The 23,231-nt window shown below is 38.4% G+C and overlaps 1 protein-coding gene across 3 annotated transcripts in view; it reads right to left on the bottom strand.

Moving 5' to 3' along the window:
* PPM1B (protein phosphatase, Mg2+/Mn2+ dependent 1B) overlaps positions 1–23,231 on the bottom strand; it is a 61,263-nt gene that overhangs the window by 31,092 nt on the left and 6,940 nt on the right. For all 3 annotated transcript variants that reach the window (XM_058801129.1, XM_058801128.1, XM_058801130.1), the window contains exon 2: positions 5,272–5,416. The gene's annotated coding sequence lies outside the window, so the exon portion shown is untranslated. The remainder of the gene's footprint in view (positions 1–5,271; positions 5,417–23,231) is intronic.

The following is a 23,231-nucleotide window of genomic DNA, read 5'->3' as shown; positions in this document are numbered from 1 at the left end:
AGCATGCAAATGGATATAGCCCTGCTTTCAGGTGGGATAGAGTTAATTAACTGTCTTCTTCATAGCTGGTGTAGAGTTGTGGTTTGGATACAGTATGAGAATAAAGTTGATAGCAACAACTAAAAATATCAGTGTGCTGTGTAGGTGTTTGTATTAGTCAAGGACTTTCTTGCTTCTCATATCCTGCCAGAGGAGAAGGCCAGAGTGGCACAAGTAGCTGGGAGGAGATGCAGCCATGACAGCTGGCCCAAAGTGGCCAGAGATACTCTTGTGCCCAATGTATAAACTGGGGACAAAGCTGGCCAGGGCCTACTGCTGACACTGGTTGGCAAATGGTAGGCAATTGCACTGTGAATCACTCGTTTTGCATATTTTAATTCTTTTTCTTCCTTCCCTGACCCATTAAGAAGCCTGTGTCTCAACCCATGAATTTTCTGGTTTTTATGATTCTCTTTCCCATCCCACTGGGGAGGGAGGAGGTGGAGTGAACAAGCAGCTGTGCAGTGCTTAGTTGCTGGCTAGGGTTAAACCATGACAGCAACCACCACATAATTAGATTACAAAGGTCTAAAAGCCATAATCAAAGTTTTTGTAGATATTATAAAATAATTTTCCTATCGCATGTCAGTTTCATAAAAAACATCAGAACTAAACTAATACCACCTTGATGGCTAACAGTCCCAAAGGCAATACTGTATCTTTTCATAATATGAGAATGGTCCAACATAAATCTTTTGGGCTTAGGTCATAAAAGTGTACTGTAAAATGTCTCTTCCTCAGAAGGATTCACTCAACAGGCTAGTCATTTCTAATAAGTCAGTGCTGTGGAAAAGAAACAGTGCCAGAGTTTCCTGTTACAAAGCACACGTGTTCCACTATAAAAAAAGAATGACATTTCAAAAGAAAAAATGCTGCACTAGATATTAAAGACGTAAATGACAAATAAATAATCCAAGTATCCATGACAAACAATTTCAAAATTTATAGAAAGTGCAGGAAATAATTTCTCTGGTTTAAGTTAAAAAAAAAATAAAATCAAAGTTTAGTCCTGGTAGAAAGCTCCTCTGTATCCACCCTGCAGTCTCTCTCTAGTGTGTTATGCGCACATATAGACTTTACACAGTACATCTGTCCACACACACTGCAGATAGTTTTAATTTTTGATCCCAGAAAACTTGGTCTTGCTTCTAACTTATTGACCTTAAAAATACTTGCACTACATGAATTTATATTAGGCCAATAGTTATTGGAGATTGGCTGTAACAGCTACTCTAACTATGTAGCCACAAATACTGCCAAACAAATTACTGCAAACTAAGAATAAGATCTGAATATTTTATTTTCATTTAAAAATAAACTACACAGAAGAAGAGTTATTACCATTCCTGGGTTTTATTTGGAGGATTTGAGTTTGGTTTTAGGTAATCTGTGGCCATGGGTGTTGGCTTTAGGAAGTATGTCAGCTGACCAGAGATATTGACAGAAAGAAAATAAGTATCAACATAAAATGCCAATACTGAGCTTCCTACCAAAAATTTTTCCTGCCAGGATGTCAAGAAAGAAGCCAAAGAGACTTCTAAACCAGTAATTGAAAAACATTTTGCAAGCCATCCCTACTACCAGGTAGCATACATGCCTAGGAACTACAACTGTAATTTTTAAATTAGATTCAGCACAACATTGTTACAGCAGTTGGGGAAAAGAACAAATAACAAAGATAAACAAAACACCACGTTCCCACACCACAGTACTTTTAAACCAGCAAGTTACAAAGGAGATGAAGATTTCAGAATGAACTTCAGCTATTTCAAATTGGTCTGGAGGCACAAAACAATCACAGGCATAATTTAATGCTCTATATTCACACCTATTTTCAATGTCAGTAGCAGTACCTGAAAACATGAACGCTTCTGCTCTGCCTCAGCTACTCATCACTTCTACATTGTGCCAGCAATTTCTTTTCTTTCAGAACTGCTGGCTGAGGTGTTTTTGCCCTTACTCTTTGAACTGTTTCACTGAAGAAGTGCAAAGTTAGCTTTAGTATTTTGAAACTTCGCGACTCTGACTGCAGTGGGTTTGGAAGCCAGCAGCTTAGTCAGCAGAACCAAGGGGGCTGTAACCTTCAACAGAAAAGACAAAGAAATGGAAAGGAGCACCAGGAGCTAGGTTAAGGGCTATAACCTTTCTAGCTATGTTACCACAAGAAAAACATGCTTGTGGTCCTTTCAGAGATTAGTTTTATAGTCTGCTTTCTTGCACTTTACTAAAATATGGATGATGCTACTTAACTACAGATTTTTCAGCTCAGCTTGTGTGGCAACCATCTGTCTCCCATGGGCATATTGCAGACTTTATACTGAGGCTTCTTATTTTCCTGGAATGCAGCTCAACAGCTACAAAGTTAGAGATCATACCTCAGATAGTCAAGGTGAACTTCACAGAAATATTGAAAGTGGACTCAGCATCTAGCTTTCTAATTACTGCACTTAGTACAAGACCATCAGTGCCCAGGTTGCTGTATTTTTTAGTCACAGACCCTTTATATTGCAGCTTCCTTTTTATTCAAGTTGCAGAAATCAACTTCACGCAGTTCTGTGGCCAAATGAAAACTTTAAAAGACATGCAGCGCTTTTCTTAGCTACACAGAATTCCATGTGTGCCAGTATGACTTCTGATTATCAGCAGCCCTTAGCTCAGGTTAGCACTACTGCTGGGCACTTAACTGAAGAAGTATGCAGGGTCATTCTCAGTAAGAGACTACTCTTGTCAATGTCTTAATGTCACTCATCTTAGGTTTTCAGGTTACATATTCAGCTTTTCTTTACCAAGGCTTCCTGCAAACACTATGGAGACTGGGAAATGAATCCCATTTGTTACCTGCAAATGGTTTATCTGAGGTACAGAGTAGCTACACAGAAAGTAACACACAACAATAGGCAAATATCCAGGCTGGTTCAGCAAACACAAGGCTGGGCCCAGACAGGGCAAAGCAGACTCCTGCTGCCAGCATCTGCCCAGGAACAGGATGGAAGCTAAAGTCTTTAGAAGTAAAGACAGCACAGCCTAAGTCAGCATTCATGCTCTTGTACCATTTTCTTGGAACAGAAATTTGGTGCACTGGCACTGCAGTGAAAGAGGCCTACCTGGTTAATTCAGATATTGCCTGTGCAAGCTTATCATCCTTGAAATCACATTTTGTCCTTAACTCAAACCCTGCAACTCTCTGTGCCTTTAATATACCACGTGGAAGTCTGCACTGTACTGCTGCCTATCCCTACTGACCACACTATGACAAGACTCATATCCTGCGATAATTGGTCAAATTCCTTGCCCATACCTGCTCATATTTCCTGTAGCCAATAAGCACGTTCTCACTTCTTTATGGGCTGTTCAAAACAGATGCACAGGTGGCCCTTGGAAAATACAAAGACTTAGCCTAGCATAAAAGTGATACTTCACAAATAAAGTTTTTAATTATTTCTATGCAGAATTGCTGTTTTAGTTCTCTAAATTCAATAAAGGACCAAGTACTTTGAGTTAAATTTAGTTTGCTCCTTTTCAATCATCAATCTAACAAACAACAGCCAGCTTTTACTACAGAAACAGCACCTCACATTTTCAAGAAAAAGAACCAAAATTTATCCACTACACTAATGGTATTAAAACTGAAGAATTTTACATGTATAAATCTGCCATTAGCATGACACTTTATGTCACTGGGAGTGAGTTCTCCCCTGCTTTAAATTGAGGCATTTAAGGCAAATTTTCTCACCTTTTTCAAAGTCTGTTCACAAAAAATTTCAGACACACTTTTGTGAGAATAGGGCAGCAAATAATCACTTCTTCATATCACCTGTGAATTATTCCTAAACAGGTCTGAAACACCAGAATAAGTGTTCTGCAGCAGGTCTGCAAAACCACAGTAAAACAATACACCTTTATTTACAGAATTGAGGGCTGGTTTCTTGATTCACACAAAAATCTGAGGAAGCCAGACACAAGGGTTGGGCTGGATGAGTGCTAAAGGTCCATTCAAATATAGTCAGTATAAAAGGTTGTGCCTTTTTTCAACATGTTACATCACTGCAAAATAAGTACAAGCATTCAATCAACACAACACTAACAAAAACCCTCAAAACAAACCACATTGCAACCTCCCTCTCATTTTAGCAGCAGAAAAACCAACACCACTTCCTTGGCACAAACCTGTCGCTGATTTACAACCTATCCATTATTGAACTTCAGAGTAAGACAGACAGGACTGCTTCAGACCAACAGTCCAGACTCCTGCCTGCCACTACTGAAAAGAGACAACTCTTCCTGTCAAAGATACTGAAATGTGTAATCAAGACTCCAAAACCTTCATTTGATCATAATCCTGAAGACAGACGCATGCAATAAACCCATTTCAAGGATAGTCTTCAAAACAAATGGTCCCAGTTTAAAAACAGATCTAAACCTTTCAGAAACATACAACCCAAAATATGCAATCTCTATCACAGGTATTTGTGGTGATATGGGATTTTTCCCATTACTATGGTCTTACAGCACTGTATTTATCCTTTTTTTCAAAAGGATTCAAAGAATATTGACTCTTAGTTCCCTCTACATGAGTTCAGAAGAAGGTGACAGAGTGTGACAAGAGTTCTCAGTCATCGTCAGATAAAGTTAATGACACAAAACCAGCAGCCAAAACATTTTCATTGACCTGGAAAAAGCCATCAACCTTTACCCTTGAAAAGGTGGTTCAAAAGCTGAAGCTCAGGAACCTTGTAAGGGAAATTTAGAGATTTTCTGTAACTGATTAAAACAGGTAATTTAAGTAGCACTGCTGCTGTTAGTGCATTTAAGGAAATACAGACCTTGTAGGGAAAAAAGCCACATGCAGACAGTAAACTGATCTCAACACATAGTGGGCAAAACACTTCATGACTTTTACTGACACTATACAGTCTTCAGTGTGAGAACATCATTTCTCTAAAATCTGGTCAGTAGACATTTTAGGTGGTGAAAAATTACAATTCCCTATCCCCCATTTATTAACACTGCTTTGTATTGTAACAGAAAGAAGCTGTACTTGAAATTGTATTTCCTCCCTATTAAAAAATAACAGTAAGCAAAATTCAAATACATTTAAAGTAGAAAAAACATCATTTTACCCAATCTCAAATTTCCATTAAATCCGTGGTCAATTACAAACTGCAAATTAAAAACACAGTCAAAGGAATAATATATTCCCATAAATTTCCAAGTGGCAGAATTCCTTCTTACCTGTAATTTTAACCTTGTCAAGGTTCTAGTTCAGTGCTGAAAGAATTAGTTTACATTCCTGCTGCCAAGAAGCATGTAACAGAATGACTTGCAAAACCTTGAGATAACAGTACAGGACACAACATCTGCTTTATTTTGGTATTTCCTAGAAAGAAACAAAGGAAGTAGTTAGCTACTCCAGATGGCATACAACAGATTTGTACATTAATTTTTTCATGAATACAACTTTTTCCTAAATAGAAGTGTTTGAACTAAAGCCATGCCTGGATATGCAAAGACCTTTCAGCAAACTCTCTAAACACCATATTCAAGATTTATGCTAACAAAGAATCAGATTAATATTTTTCTCTATTTCCCTCACCAACACTGACAAGCACTTAAAAAGTCATCAGCCTATTACCTGCCATTCAAGTCCCTAAATTCAGTAACAGAAGGAATAGCTTTTGCATGCCTGCCAGCATCACTGTGCTGTCTTAATTTTATTCACCTACTCAGATGACAGAGTACACTCCTTGAGTGTTTGACATGATTTAAACCCACCATGCGCAGCATGTGTAATTTGTGAGCTCTTTATTCTGCTTCCTTAGATGTAAAAATGCACAAGAGTTTAAAGCAAAAGCAGTAAGCTTCAACTGCAAAAGTATTTCAGATCCTCTGTAATACAAACCATTACATTTCTTTAAAAATAGTTTCTATAAAATTAACTAGAAATTCACCTTAAAATGTAAAAGTAGTGAATAACCAACAATTCAGATAAGTGGATCAACAACAGCATCTACACATTGTTTTGAACAGGATGCAAACACCCAAAATCCTCCATGAATCAGGGACTACATATTTAAGCTTATAAACCATTGCATCTTACAGAATTGGCTTAAGAATACACTGGTAGAAGGAACTATCATAGGAAAAATTCTGGATAACAGCCAGCTTTCTCTGGGACAGGAGGGAAATAGAAGTTTTGTAGGGACAGTGAAGATTTTAAACTGATAACAGCACTCTGGATGAGCTGAGTGATAAAGGAGACTTACTGCTGACTTTGACTTTAAAGCCACTGAAGGAGGAACAGAGCTATGACAACATTTCATTATGGCTCACCTCCTCCAAACACTCAGCAGTGCTTTTCAACTACTAACAAGTGTCATAGGCACAAAATCGTTCAAAGGGACTACTTTACCCTTTTTGAAGAACTGCAGGAGTTCACTAAGTTCCATGCCTGTAGCTCTACACTACTGCAAGCCCTGAGTTTTCCCCAGAATTCTCTCCTCTTACGCACCACAACAGGATGGAATGTTCAAGGAACAAAACTAATCCAGAAAAAGTCCATTATTTTCTGTCACTTGAGGTCTCCAAACCAGCTTAGCAAATGCCAGATCAGACAAGTACCAGCAACAGAAATGCTGAACTGGGAGCTGCTGCCAATTCACATTTGTTCCAAGTATTGTGTAACTACACCTTAAGCAGCATCCACTTAATCACTAATGAACTCTGAAAAAGTATCTTAAATCATTGTATTGAACCACAAGGCAAAAGTCCTCCCCAGAAGGTAAAAAAAGCTTCAGTAAAAAAGTTGGTTCTACCTCAAGGAACTTCAGGGAGTAAAACTAAACACACCTGGGGCAAATTCATAAAGTTGTTTACAACAGCTCTACTTCAACACACAAGGTTTTAGGGCACAGACACAAAGCACGTGGCCAGGACACAGCTCCCTCCATGCACTGCCTCCCACCTTCAGCACATCCCCCAGCCAGGAGCACCACGAGGTGTTTGCACCCCGTGCTCAGCAGCCTCAGTGCTTCTGTGGCCAGTGGCCTTTAAAAGCAGCAAACTCACAAAAGCAGCCCTGGAAGATGAGCATTCTGCTTCTCAGAAACAAGAGCCTTGAGCCCTCCCAGATTCCACTCTACAGAGGATGTGAGAGCATTCCTTAGACCAGGATGACTAAGCTGAAGGCTGCTTACAATACAGTGGATTCCAAAATAGATATTTTGGGCTGAGAGCATTTTACCTCAGAGTATGATAGCATTTATACAAATTCTATGTACACTATCTCACTTCTCAGAAGTAAGGAATACAGTATTCGGTGTCCCAAAACACAAAAGGACCTTAAGATATAGCCTCCACCACTAAATATGGCACAACAAAGAAGGGACACTACTTCTACCTAATTTGCACAGTAGTGACTCTTACCTCTCCAAGTAAGCTGCATAGTTTGTTTGCTCTCAGTATGAAAAGACTTTTAGATTCATGATACAGCTTTGGGATAACAAACCATTACATCCAGCTCCTAACAATTTGAATGCCAAAAATGCTCAAAATACACAAGTGTAAATGTCTTGTCCAGATTGCTCATTGTAAATTACATCACAAGAATAAAGCTGAATGCTTCCTATTAAAGGCTTAACAAAATGACAAGGTGTATGAAACATTTTATTTGAGCTACTTAAGGCTTCGTACTATGTAAATGTGTAATATTTCAGTAGGACTAAGTTAGTTCAGTAAACTTTTTTGCTACTAAGACACCTGCACCCTACAGCAGCATAGGTTTTATTTGAGAAAAACTTAAATATTCCTGGGTTAATAAAGCATTTAATTTGACCATGTTTACAGGATTTTCTTCAGAAGGTAAGACCAAATAGATAAAGCCATCATAAGCAATTCACTGCTAAAGAACTAAACTCACTACTCGAAAATAAGATCATTAAGAAAAAGAAATGATGCAGTCCAGAGAAAGTTGAAGAACCCTATCATGTTATTTTACAGAGTGTGGGCACCAAATGTTGGTTTTCCTGATGATTAAATACATACTTAATAATGCTGGTCGCAAAGCACTAATGCTCCTCAAGCAGAATCCTAATGTTTGAAACAAACAAATCCACTGCAACATCCAGTCCTTTGCAAGTTTCTAAACTCTGGCCAGACAAGTACCAGAAAAACACTGTTTATTCTGCCTCACAACCAGCTAGACCTGAACTCTGACCTTTCATTGATAATCAAATCACAGCTGCTTTAAAATAAGCAAACAAACAAATCAACTCATTGACTGAGCATCAAGAGAAAGAGCTATAATCTGGTGTGCCCTGACCCACCCTCTGACAGCACAATACCACCACTGCCAGTACTGTGCCCCAGAACTGAAAGCTGGGTCCCACACATAGGAAGATTTTGCAAAAGAGACAGAAGGAGAGGGAAAGAAAAGAGCAGCAGTGTATCCACAGGTTAGCTAGTAAACTGCAACCTACCAAGGACACGTCTCCAACACACAGCAAACCTAAGGTAACATCCCTTTCTTCAAAAAGGCATTCACTGGGATACTTGACTTTTTGGGCAAAGTGAGAGCACAGGGAAATGCACTATTGCTGCAGATTCATGCAGTAGCTTTTCCTTGTTGTACCTCTATGACAAAGCCAAAACTAAACAAGGAGTTATTTCTGCTTCTTACGTGATACAATGCACAACTTCCATCCTACAGAGAGAGTTGTTCATCCATTGTAACCAAAGATTGTCTCTACATTTGCAAAGTGGTTCTTCTTTCTACACAGAACCAAGACTGAACAAAGTCTTGATTTGTGATTCTATTGTGATTCAACCAAGACTGAACAAAGTCTTGATTTGTGGATTTGCAGGTGTGGGAGTTTTTGGTGAATTTTCTCCCCCTTTTCAAACATGGAAGCTGCACTAAAACATTCATATTAATCAGTTAAAGTAAGGAGAACTAACTAAAGTTCAAAACTAAGAACTCTATGAAGCAATATAGAGCCTTATCCTTTTTGAAGCACTTAATACAATATTATGGTCTGCAAAAGTAGCCTTCCACTGTGTTTTAGAAGAAAACCCAGAACTTCCTGAAAAGCTAAATGCCTTGAAATAAATTTGCTTGGGGTTCCAGTCAAAGTTGAGTTAAGCAAGTTGAAGTTTGCAGTTACAAGTTCTATAGCCAATTAGTAATTTAAACCATTAAATTATGAATTTCCAACAGGAGTATGCTGTTGGACCATTATTTCCCACTCACCTAAAAGCTTGAAAACACCATGGGCTTAGCATTCTAATTAGGTCCATACTTTAAAACATCACCTCACAAATGACAGACATAAGTTACAGCATCAGATATATCCTACAAAAGATATTCTGAACCTTTCTCCTGCAGACCCGTCTTTAATACATATTTGCACTTTTGTAGTTCCTAAATTCTCTGTGACTCACCTTCAGGTAAGCTTTAGATCAGTAAATTCACATTAAGGCTGTGTGGGTATCTTGGCAGCAATGGTAGTTTAAGTGATATTTGCTCTCAGCAGCCCTTTCCCGTTCATGCTCCGTGGCTGAGCAGACACACAGACAGCTACAATGGTACAAGTGAATGCCTGAAGCAGAGATTGCTCATCTGGCTGATGAGGAAATCAAACTTTGTTGAATTATACAAGCAGAAGATGAAGGAAGACCAAAAGCCAGCCTTACTGGAATTCAGAATGTGGATATGCAATCTGCATTTGCCTACTGGGAGATCCCTGGCAAGCACTTACTTCTCTATTCTGTAACAGATCAGAGTTATACTCAGCACAAGTCCAGCAGTGCCATGTGGAATCATCTCTCCATCAGTTATGCTGGGCAGCTTTGCAAACAGCCAGCTATAGGAAGAGAGGAGGCTGAAGAGCACAGTCATCTAACATGCTTCAATAAAAACCCCTCAGTACAAAACTCTTCCATTTTCAGTTATTTGATCTTTAGCTGAACTAAGGAGAAGGAAGTACCTTCAACAGTTAAAATATATTCCATGTATAGTTTTCTTCCAAAAAAACCCCTCAAGTGAAACAACAGAGCATTGTAAACAGTGGACTTTTGCTCCAAACAAACACGTTTATTGGAGCTGCCACGACTTTCTACAGAAAAGCCTGCAAAAGCTTCTAACTAGCTTTTATCTTACCTTACACAGTAGCTGTAGTGGAAGTCAAGTTCTAGATACATATTAAACCTTGCACAGCAATCCAGGAGTCACTAATTGAGAAAGACGTGTTTGTATTCTGTATGGGTTTGTGGTTTGCCTTGATGCAAAGGGTAGAGTCTACAATCATTCATCTCCTTGATGGGAAGTCAAAATTCCAGCTCAGACACATTGAAGTGATATGCATGGGCAACCTAAGATCATATTTATTATTACTGCAGTGCCTATCATTTGAGCACATTCTTACACTGCTTCTCCATGAGGCAAATTTAATATCACATAACTAGCTAGTATACCTGGGTAGCAGTACCAAATATGTCAGTTGGAAAATATCTGTCCTTTGCTGTCTTAGTTAACATCTGGCCTTCAAACTGATGTTTGAATTACTTAATTTTTGTCCACAAAACCAACCTGAGCACTGGTCAGATGTTATGAGAAAAACTCCACCACACATGTCACCTAATAATATTATAATTAATAATAATTTTCTGAAGTCCTCTGGGAAAAAACAGCACACCTCAGTCTCATCTATCTACTATAGCACTATTAATGAGCATCCAAAGTCTGTCACTCCTATGCCTGCAAAAGTATTAGTAAACTATAATATTACTCAAGCTCAGAAGAAATCTTGAAAACAAAAAGCCTCTGTTGATTATGCAATACAAAAAGCTTAGCCCTTTCTAGTTAAGCCGTTCAAAGAAGGCATCAGAAGCATAAAACCATAAAAAACTCCTGCAGCAAAACCATCAGCAAAATCAGAGAAAGCAACAAAGTTCAGATCAGTTAATTCAGTAGCAAGTAGATGCTTTTGGATAATAAAGTCCATTGTTACAAACCTCATTGCACTGTAGGATACAGAGTTAAGAAAATTGACAGAATTGTATAATTTCATTACTAAGACAGCAAAGGTGACTGAACTACAAAATTTTAAGATGCTTTAGCCGTAGGTTACAGTCCAGGTCTGATAGCTTTCAAAAGATTAATATTCTTCTGAGTGCCTCACATGAAATGTTCAGAAGAACAGATTACAGATGGCTACCTTGACAAATTCCTCTGTGACCAGTATTCAGTGATTTTTTTAATCCAGAGTCCTCAAAAATTAATATTTATCTGAGTAGAGAACTTTACCCTAGCTCCTACTGGCTACCAATGCATTTAGAAAAGGTCTCATTTTGAATCAAGTCTTGTTACTATCATTGAAGCCAATTAAGAGTTTTTTTATCCTCAATACCGTATCTTAAATTTCTGCTGTTTCTGACACTAAAAAAAACCCCATAAAACACAAAAAACCCTTTTACCTGGTTTATGCATGTCTTCCTGCACAGATCCTCTATTTAAGACTAATATCCCACAAAAGATTCTCAAAGGCACAACAGCATCACATTTTCTATATTAGGGGAATAAAGCCATTACAATACACACACGCCAACTAATCACGTTTTTCCCTGTCTTAGAAATATAACACAACCCTAAGTGTGACCACGAGTATATCCAAACTTCAGAAGGAATTTAAACTCCATAAAGTGGGGTGAAAAACACAAAGTATCAAAATAACAGTACCTCAGTTAGGACCAGGTACAAAAAATACAGCAAGAATTCACTAATGCCGGTGTGTTTGACAATGACAGAAATCAAGATGTATCAAACTTAAAAGGGATAATAAGAATGGGGTTTTATTGTTTTATATATGATACCAATGACCAGAGGAAGGACTTCCCCTCTTGAATAAGGCTCCTCTTCAACTTCTAATGTAAGCCTTCAGGTGTAAATGCACTAAAACTGAGCCCTCACAGCAGATTAAAAAAAAAAAACAAACCAACAACTTGGCCAGTACTGATGTGCAGACAGTTACAGAAGGCATAAATTCTCTGCCACACTACTTAGACACTTGGCTCTATTTGTAGCTTTTTTTAGCCATGTTATCACCTGCTAAATTTATATACATCAGGAGTTAAACGCAAAAAAGGTCATTCAACACCACAATAAAATCACCAGCAAGTTTAAACTGGTAACATAAGAAAACCAGTAGCATGAGCTGCCAAATATTAAGAGTTACAATGCTATAGGCAGTTTAATGTTTACTGCAAAGCACACAGCTTGGAAAGAGAGAATTCAGGCATCTGTTATGTCAACTCACAGCCTACACACACAGTCTTTCTAAACAAGTAATTTAAGTAATACAGGAACTGAAGGCTCCAAATAGGAATTGTTCAAACACATAGTTATTATTATATCTCAATTACAGTTTTAGAACATTCTTTCCTTTTGTCTCTTCCAGATTAAGATGCTTCTTCTAATTACTAGCAAAGTTACTTCAGTAACAACACTGTATTACTATTAATAGAATCAGCACACAGAAATGTAAAGACAATTAAAATTTTTGAGAGGGTCCATTTGTTTAGAAAGTAATTTCCCTATTGCTAACAGAGATTTATCACCTTCCTAAATCAGCCTGATTTGATTCATTTCAGATAAGGCATATCTCAAAGCATTTTGAAGGCAGTTATAACCAATGTGGAAGAGAAGCAGCTGATCCCACACAACATATAATTATGTACTCCCATACTGTAACAGAATCAATACACCTGCAGTCAAATGATATCCAATCCATAAAATGATAAAGAAAGTAATGTTTCAGAACACAGATGACTTGTCCAGACTATTTCAGAAAATACTACACACTACTCTCCTTTTACAGGATGCTCAGCTTCTCCATCAGGCTAGAGAAACTTTTTAAGAAGAAGGCTAGTAAAAAGAATGACTATCTCTAGGAACTGCAGAGTGAAGCAAACTTCCATTACCCTTTTTTCTGGCAGCAGGCTCCAGTATTGTTGCCTAGACACATGGAATCTTTTTCAGGTGTCTGCATTGAGGCTATCTCAACTGTTTCACTTGTCATCTACACAAGAGTACTTGGCAAGAGGCAGCCACTTGGCAGCTTGTAAGCATAAAAACTCAAGGTTTTCATGTCCAATTCATTCTGCAACTTCAATTCCACAATAAGTCACTTAAACTATTGATTAAAAGTGAGTCTAAGTTCTCAATTTGCAATATATATTTCAATGCTGAAGTTTCAGTTATCTCTATTGAGTAAAAACTGTTTTAATTTTGCCACTGTACCAGTATTTACAATACATGTTGAACTATACCTGCAAAAATTCACAGGGGAATTCTGTCAGTAAGAATGTTAAAACTAACACATAAGCAGATCATGACAATTTTCAAGAAATCAATTATTAGAGAAGGTGTTTAAGGGCATGACAGGCAGTCAGTGCCATAATGATAGACATGACAGCCAAAATGATTCCAGGAAAGTTAGCATGTTAATAATTCAACATTTACTCTATGCTACCCATCATTTCAGACATCAGCTGCAGGCAAATTTGGATAACACAGATTAAGACACCATCTCAGCTCCACCAAAGGTTACTACTGCTTCTGTACTCTGCTGGCTGCAAGATAGGCCCTTGCTGCACTAAGCAGGGATGGAAACATCTTAGCACAAAGACACACTTAAAAAAACATTTGTAGCAAGGGGGAAAACACCACATTCTGGCATCTCATTTATATGACAACTTGACAAGATATTTTCAAATTATTTCTATATTCCGAAGCTCACATATCAGCCTTACCACTTTACTACCATAAAGCTTAACCTGCATGTATTCTACACTAGTGTAACAAACTATCTGGATCAAACTAGGAATCCATAAAATAATCATGGCACACAAAGGAATACTCTTAAATATTCCGGCATTTGCAGAATGCCAACTGAAAGAATCAGATGAATTTAGCAGTTTAAAAGAAAAGCAGACAATTAGCTTGGTGATTACACAAATAATTCAGTAAAACCTACTACATAAAAAGCAGACCCCCAGCCACAAAAAATCAGAAATAGGTACGTGAATAGAAGACTGCTGACCTGAGCTTTCAAAGAGGTGCTGAATGCAGCACAACAAGTGCCAATTTCACTAGGTTTCCATGCCTCTGAAACTGAAGAACTGGCATTAGGCAGCCAGCCGCCTATATAAAGTGCTACTTACACATTAGTCCCCAAAACATCTCCCATTCCTTCTAAGTGCCTCCAACATCATTTATATGACTTGAGATCATGGCCTTGTATTCTCTCTTCTATGCAAATACCTGTCCTGTAAAGCAATAGCTATGTGCTTCTCATATCTTCAGAGTGGTTTGGGTTGGAAATGACATTAAAGATCACCGTGTTCCAACCCACCTGCCACAAGCAGGGACACCTCTTACTGCACCAGGTTGCTCAAAGCTCCATCCAGCCTGGTCTTGGACACTGCAAGGGACAGAACATGCACAATTTCTCTGGGCAACTGATTCCAGTGCCTCACTACCCTCACAGTAAAAATTTCTTCCTAACATTCAATCTAAACCTACCCTCTTGTAGTTTAAAGCCATTATCCCTCGTACCATTAAAGCACACCCTTGTCAAAAGTCTCACTCCAGTTTTCTTGTAGGCACCCAGCCTGAACAACCTCAACTCTATCAGGAGAGGTGCTCCAGCCCTCTAATCAGCCTCACAGCCTCATATATATATATATATATATATATATATATACACACATATATATATATATATATACATATATATATATACATATATACACCTTTTTTTTTAATATATATACTCCACTTTTCCCTGGGAGTGGTGTGGGAATGAAACAACAAACATTATTAACATTTTGTTAAACTATGCATGTAAGCTGAAGGCAATGGCATCACTGCTGAACAGTGCTAATGGCTCCTACTATTTGATTGTGCTCTAACTCGCAGCAAGGTGACAATGGTGCAGGTGCTTGAAGCTATGGCTTGATTAAAAGAAATGCATCTCCCATTTCCTCCAAAATGCAGCAACCCTGCCCTATTTCCTGATATTTTGAAAGCGACTGAAATATTACTCAAAAGGGTGTTCACTCTCTGCACTCACAGAGAATTACAATAATAAGCTCATCATGGGGTCACAAAGTAAACAAAAGAGTTACTAAGACACGACCAATTGAGTACAACATTCCATATCATGGAACTTAGTCTGTCAGTTTTATAATTAGCAACACCTATACTACTCAAAAGACAGAGGTGCAATAAACATTAGCTACAAGTAGCAACCTACTTGACTTTTAGTTAAGGAACACAGACACAGCTAGCTTAAATACCTCTGATCATTAGTGCACTTCAACAGAAATATGCAGAAGTATTTAATAGTTAGTAAAGAGTGATAACATTCTGCAGGAATAGTACAATATGCAAGCCAAGAACTCAGAAACAGTACCATTTTTCCAAGTCTCAGTATTCATGCTTTGTTTCATCTGATCGTGGATAATTTCCAGTGTCTTACACAGTAGAAAATAATATTTCTTCCAGATCTTTGTCTTTCTGATTAAGATTCACTTTAGAGACTCTTCCTTGTATATTTAGATGAATAAAGTAAAAGAGTCTGAAAGTAGTAAAGTGGAAGAATTTACCAACTTCTCTCCTAGTTCACCACAACATTCAATAAAATCTCTAACTCAAGCACTTAATAGTAACAGCTAAACTGAAACTAATAAACTCTGTGAGCCACTGGAAGAGGCCAAGCTAGACAAGAAGTTCCTACTCGTCTATGGCAATGCTGCCAAACATCAAGTGACTGCTTTTCACTTGTTTTCACTTGTTGGTACCATCTAAGGTACCAACCATTTGATGGCCATTACTTCCCAAAAAACTCCCACTTTCAGTATGTACCACCTTTACAGATGTCATGTAAGCAAATCCATTTCCAAGCCAGGAATACTCAAACTCTAGGACAGGAGAAGCTGCACACAATCACGTGTGTGTGCACACGTTTCAGTGAGGACAAAACAGAGAAGTCTGGCATACAAATGCAGTTGTTTACAGTAACACATCCACATCCTGGGTGCAAAGGAAAAGACAGACTAAAAGCTGAGATTCTGATATATCTTAAAGCACAGAAACCACGACAAAGAAGTCTGTTACTAGCCACTACAGATCTTTTCAAAAACACAGACGTGTTCTTCACCGAAGTTCTTCAGAAACACACCTTAGCTCTCTTGGTTACAAGAAAGAAACAAAGTTGCATTTCCCCCAAACCCATGAAAAGGGCTATCACAATTAAACCACCACACCTTCACAGACCAGAATACTGTTTCTGCAGCGAGAATCTGCCTCAAGCATTGCCTGCTCTGGAGATTGCCTACATCTAGTGTCCAAGATGACAGTTCACTTCCTTCTTTATCCAGGCTTGTGAAAAGAAACTAGCTTCACAAAAGCTGAGATTTAATTTCACCACCCAGCATCCTGCTTACCCTCCCTTCCCAGTAACTTCAAATGCTCTACAAATTGCTTTGCTGTTCCTCAAGGTTCATAATACCAAAGGCAAGTGAAAGACAAGACACATTGATAACTATAATGTTCTTAAAACTTCATTTTTGACACTAAAAAAGAGCATTTTTCCTTTCTTGGATTAAATATTTATTCAGTGAACAAACCTTGCTTATTCCAAGCCCATTCAATGGGCAGATTCTAATTAACTACTGCTTAATACCAAAAACGTTTAACATTAAACTATTTTATTTAGTAGCCAGCAGACCCTTGAGGAGCTCTAGCTGTAACTGCTGTTCAGAAAGAGCATGAACCATTGACCAGCCACCCTTTAAAATTACTCCTCAACCAGTTTTCATTTGTCTAGTCATCCTCCCATTGAGACTGTAAATAGGAGTATGCTAAGGGACACCAAAACATCTTGCTAAGGTCAAAATAAAAAAAATAAATCTCTAAAGCTCTATCCTCAGCTGAAGATCTAGTAATTTGACAGAAGGCAGTCAGGTCAGTCAAGCACAACTGACCCCTGGTAAAGTCAGGCAGACTGAAAATAGTCACCTTTTTAAAATATGTTTTTCTACATATATATATCAACTACTTATTGATAGTGCTATCCAAATAAAGCAGTATTTAACATTTTTATTAAGTGAAATGGAAAGCTTTATTATATAACATAGCCTGAAACACTGAACAGAAACCACCCCTTATGCTTCAACAATTTGCAGAATGCAAATGTTAAAAAAAAAAAACAACCCAGGTCTCAACATGTGAAACACAGACATCAAACAATTCAGTTTCTGGCTAGTTTTCAAGGTATCTGGCTACAAGACAGTAAACAGCAGAGGTTATAAAAGGGAAAACTTGGTCCTTGTAACAGTATGTAAAATTTATTACAGAAATGGATGGCTGAGAAAGAGAAGAGAAAGTGGAAAAGAACAGCAAATGACCAAGAAAACTCAAACATGTTTCATTGTAAAGAACTTCTAGAATTCAGATTGCTTCCATTTTTTCAGACAGCTTGAATTTCTTCCCAATCTTCTTGCAAGAGACCTCCAACACTGAACGAATACAGAAACTCCTGGACACAGAATCAGTCAGTGCCTGACAAACAACTGCAAACTCTATTCTTTACTAGTGATGCCATTACTCATGTTTCACCCAAAATAGTTCAGTCCCTCTGCAGTTCATCAAAACCTAGGCTTGAAACAGGCAGTGGGTAAGATACTCTAACCACACATTAAGTGATGACAAACACCACAGTGATGAGCTGAGGCAGTCCTCCTACCCCTAAGGAAATCTGCAAATGTGACAAAAAGCACCCAAAAACAGCTTGACTTGCTCAGAAACTTTCTGACAAACTCCTTACCATGACCTTTGCTATGCAAAGTTTTGGTTTCTGCTGCTTTCTCATGTACGTACAGATATTCTTGTCAGCAAGTGCTGGTATTTAATTAAACTGGAATGACTACTATGAAGGGAGTCATATAAACATCTGTTGCAGGCTATGCATTTGGGGAAAATCCAAAAGAGGGGATGGACCTTTTTCATTTAGTTATAATAGATGTTTTAATGTCAACATTTAGTTCCATGCTCTTTTACTTTAGGACTGCAACATGACTGGTGACACTGCTAACACTGTCACGGTTATGTGACTTCTCTGTGGTCTTCATCAGCAGTGACATTCCAAGTAAATACAGAACTTCCATTCACAAGATAGGCCATCAGGTATCAAAACCACCAGTGTCAAGAACCAATGTTAGTGACCACACAAGCACCTCATGTGAAACAGTTCAGCATGCAGTCCTACAGTAAGTGAGGCTATGCTGAACTGATAACTGCTGTAAGCCCACCTCCGTCATGGGTAGTTTCAGACCCAGCTTTGGCACCAGGAGCTGCTCTCACATCCTCATGCAGCAAGCTGATTCAAGAAGAAACTAGAAGAAAATTCATCTCAGCAATATGTACCCAACATGTGCACATTACCCACCTCTTACCCTGAGATGAGACACAGCCAAGTATCCACATGAGAAGGAAGAGGATCCTGCACACGGTCAGAAGCATAAAACTGCAGATATACAGCAGCACTAACATACTCAGGTAACTATGCAAGAACTTCTTCCTTAAAGAAAGTCAGGATTATGAGTGGGTTCCAGAAGCAAATGCCTGAGTGTGTACAAAAGCCTAGCAAAAACTCTTTTCTGTGCTGTGTAAACACTGAAAAGTGGTGAAAAAAACAAACTAAAAGAGGAATATCAGATACTCAAACTGGGCAGCATGCAGCAAAAATCTGTTTGGGTAGAGAGTACAAACTTCCCATAATGGGAGACAAAAGCAAAGCTGCATTATGTACAGTAAGTGACTCAGCTTCCAAGAAGGTGCTATACCCATTGTTTTTAAACAGCTACAAAAACCTAACAGCGGTGCCTGGCTGACAAAGAAGGGGATGTATCTAGTGCCCAGCACTCTCACCAAGGCAGCATAAGATTTATTGACTAGAAACCAACGCAGGAGAAGCTAAGCTTCAATTACATGCTAGCTACATGAACTCTCCTGTCTATAGAATTTTGAAGACACCAGCTTTTGGCAGTTGGGCCTAATAAGCTTTATTGCTTTTTTCCCTCTTAATGTAAAAATTAATCTGGGGTCATATCAGCTCACTCTTACTTTCCTTTTCTGAACAAAGCAGTTCAAAGTACATCTTCTCAGTCATCCAAAGACCTTAAAAGAATTTTTGCTTTTTCAGCAACAGTGATGCAAGTCTACCAATTCCATGACACCTTAAATCCCTAAAGCACTGAGTTCTCCACTAACTGAAGAATTTCTTACACAATTCAGGGTGAATAAACCAAACAACTTGCACAGTTCAGGTAAAAGCACTATAGACTAAATCTTCTCTCACTACCCCTAGTTCTTCTCAAGAGTGGATTCAACAGGAGAAAATGAGCCCAAAGAAACCAAACACAAACAAAAGTAAGGACAGAGAAAGACTAATAGCAAATCCCCATCTCACCCAGCAGTGTCAGTGGCCAATTTTTACTTGCTGGGTTTTACTCAAGCCAGTATCAAAGAGTCAGGATACTGCTGCAAGGCAAGCAGAGGTAGCGTCAGGCAGCAGAACTTGGTAATAAAAGGCAGTGCAGTGTATGAGCTGATAAAAATCTTTAAAATGAGGTACAGACAAATGAACAAAAACCAGAACCCCATGACGAGAGCAAGAACGAATACTCCTCGATGAATTCTGTGTTCTGCCTACTCAAGTATTCTCTGGATTAGCTGAAGTTATCAGTGAATTTATGCAATAAGTTTTTCAGAAAGCACTGCAGTTTTCTTCCATACCAAGAACACTACTTTTCATGTCCTCCCCTCACTTATTTCAGTTTCTCCCTTGTAGTAACACCATCAGACTTCAACTCAGGGAAAGGAAAGGATAAACACTGACTGGAAAAAAACCAACTTGAACAAATGAACTGTGCAGGAGAAAGGCTGCTCGTAGGCAGGCCTGCTTCACCAGTTATTGTACTAATATAGCTTAAGATGGTGGCTACTAAAAAGAAAATAAATAGCAGAAAAGGATGATGGAGTTTCCAATACAGTGTTCTAGGACCATTACTTGACTTTAGGAAAAGGCTTTAAGCACAATCTGAAAACTCATGACAGATCTAAGCTGTCACATGTGCTTTGTATGCAAGAGGTTGTTTTAATCGGTGCTTCAATAAGCAAACAAACAAGACCTTTGGAAGAAGGGACAATAGGGAGAGGTCTATTAACAAGTTTTCCACATTAGCTTCTGGTCTTTGTCAAACTCGACAACATAATCAGGTTTCAAGTCTCAACAAACCTTAAGACACTTTTCCAAAAAATAAGTTACTTCAGTTCATGACATTGCTACCCCAAGCTTTTGTTTATACAAAACACATCTGAATTTGCTAAGCCTGAACAAAACAGAACAGTGAAAAAAGATGAATTACAGCAGTAACTGAGCCCTACATTCCCTCTCTATATATGCAGAAATAATGAAAACTTCAGACTGAAAACAGTGTGGCTGTTAAATACATCTGTGAATAACTGGTATTTTTCAAGGGATTGTTTTTTCCAAATATGAATTAATAAAGTACAATTGCAGAGTACCTTCCATAGTGACATTTTCCTAACCATGTTAAATTCTGTTTCCTGCCACTGTCAGCAGCAGCATACAAGCTAATTTCAGGAATCCTGAACTATACTGGAATTGTATTTATTCCCTTCTGACTCCAGAGGTATCGCACTTCACACATTTCACTTCAGCTTAAAAATCATGAGAAACTGTTTCAACTGTTTGTAACCTTATCCCCTTCCCTCCACAAGTTGACAGCATTTCCTTTTTTCTTTAAATTAAATTAATACTGTAACAATAGTCAAAATCACAAAATAAGCTGTTTTGTTTAACAACAGCCACAATACTTGAGTTCATTAAATATTTTAGAGAAGTTCTCTGGCCTAGAAATCCTTGTGTTTGGTATGTTCTAGTGAAGAAATTGAGATATCATCCAATTTGATTTAATGTTACAAACCAGCTATTGATCTTCAGCAAAACTCTTAACCTCCATTATTTTCATACTCAAATACTGTAAGAAGACATAATAGTAAAGACATGGTTCAGCGTAAGACAAACCAAAGGTCAAACAAAAGCAAAATAAATTTATTGTTTACTATGATATAAAAGCAGGATATGAAACACCATTGGCACTACAGCAGAGTCCTAACTACCCTTTCCTTCCACATCACAAGCCTAATTAATTTTTCAATTTTAAAACATAGGAAAATGCTAAACTATCACTTCTACCACTTATGGAAAAACAGATGAGCTCTTAAGGCCTGACTGCAGAGGAGACTATGAAACTCTAGCAAACACTGTGAAACATCTCTTTCCAATGTAATCATCCACAAAAGTGGTATGCTTGTCTTTTCCCTGATCCCACAAACTGCTTGTAAGAGACAGACACACTGAACTGCTTCCAGTTTCTTTACACTGCAAGAAATGCACAGAATCTAAAAGAGGGCTGGTCAGAAAACCTCACACAAAGCAAACAACTCCTATTATGAATGCATTTTTTAAACTACTGAATGCTTATGAACTGGAGGTTATCTACCTTTTGAACAGCATTTTGAATTGCAGTGCACTTACAGAGGATTTACAGAACAGATTTCATGCTCCCCTCTTCCTCCCAGCTCTAGCTATTGTTTTCACAACATTGTTTTCATCTTGTTTATGTATGAAGCATCCATTATTTGAAGTCTTGTGCACAACCTGCTACTTGTTTAGATAACTGCTCCTCAGAGTAACATAATCAGACACAACCTAGACTTTGGATGAGTCCAATAAGTTCATCCATCAGGGTAAGCCATCAGCAAACAAAAGAGCAGGAAAGACATTATCTCAGAGAAAAGGAAAAGTGAAACAAAAAAGCTCTTGCTGTAATATGTCTCCTGGAAAAGTGATAAAGGCACAGAAAACACGACAAGCTAGCAAATGGATAAACATCCCATCGGCGGAGCCCATTTGATACACACACAGGCAGCAGCCCCGCAATTACTGAGCAACACTCACTGAGTGTAAATCCCACCTGCAATTAGACATTGTTAATGACCTCCTTAGAGGCGTCACTTCAGTTCTTACTCACCCAAAGTGAGGCATTTGTGAGCCCTAACAGCCTGTACTGTGCTCTGGGGCTCTCTTCAGCTACACTGAGCTGCTTTGCTTTCCAAGGGGAGGGACTGAACACTACCTGGGGCAGTCAATGGACTACCTCTGCTAGGCCTGAATTCAAGTTCTACAACAGCTGAAATTAAAAAAAAACAAAAAACTTCATGTTTCCTTTGAACACGAACGCTCAAAAAAAACCCCTATCCTTTTAGTAAAAAGCCAGCTATAAGCAATTTTAATCAAATGTTCCAGAGAACCAAGCTTCATGTCAGACACGAGAAAACAGTGCCTGCAACTGGTATCATATCTGAAGAGAGATCTTATGCACAAGCTGGTATGCAGAGTACCTTTTGACCAGGATAAGATTTTCCTGTTGGGAACCAGAACAAGCAGTACAGACACATTTTACTACTACACTAGGTAAAGAGAGCAGGAGAAGAAAGGACACAGAAAAAACCCTGAGTAATATCTGTGCTACATTCACCTTTCATATCTTTACAGCTCTCTGAAGGCAGTGCTTTGAGTACAGACCCACTTCAACAGAAGCAAAAGGAACAATTTCTTCAGCTTTATACACTGAAGACAGAACTCTCAAAACAGCCCACAGTGCCACATGTTTCAGTACAGTACTTCTCATCTGAAAAGTTTCAAAACACATGACAGTTTCAGCAGTTTTTCAAGGTCACAAGGGCAATGACAAACACAAGTCCCTGCCCCCTCCAACTGCTAATTCACCACCGTCTAAATCCAGTCTAGCTGTACTCCAGAGCCTTATGCAATGTGAAAACCCTCATTCACTTCCCTCCTGGAATCATGGTCCAAAACTATTGTATGTGGCACCCTATATACAGCTGCAATATACAAAGGCACCTTTACACCTGCTGACATTTATTTGGATGTGCTTTAACAAGCATGTTGAATACGTTGAAGAATTTTATCTCATTTATGAAGAAAAGATTTTCAGCATCCCTTAAGAAGCTGCCATGAAGAACA

This window comes from Ammospiza caudacuta, chromosome 3, assembly GCF_027887145.1.
Source record: "Ammospiza caudacuta isolate bAmmCau1 chromosome 3, bAmmCau1.pri, whole genome shotgun sequence".
In the NCBI taxonomy this organism is placed as follows: Eukaryota; Metazoa; Chordata; class Aves; order Passeriformes; family Passerellidae; genus Ammospiza; species Ammospiza caudacuta.
Note: the sequence above shows the minus strand (reverse complement) of the source record. Positions and strands in the feature narration are given on the sequence as shown.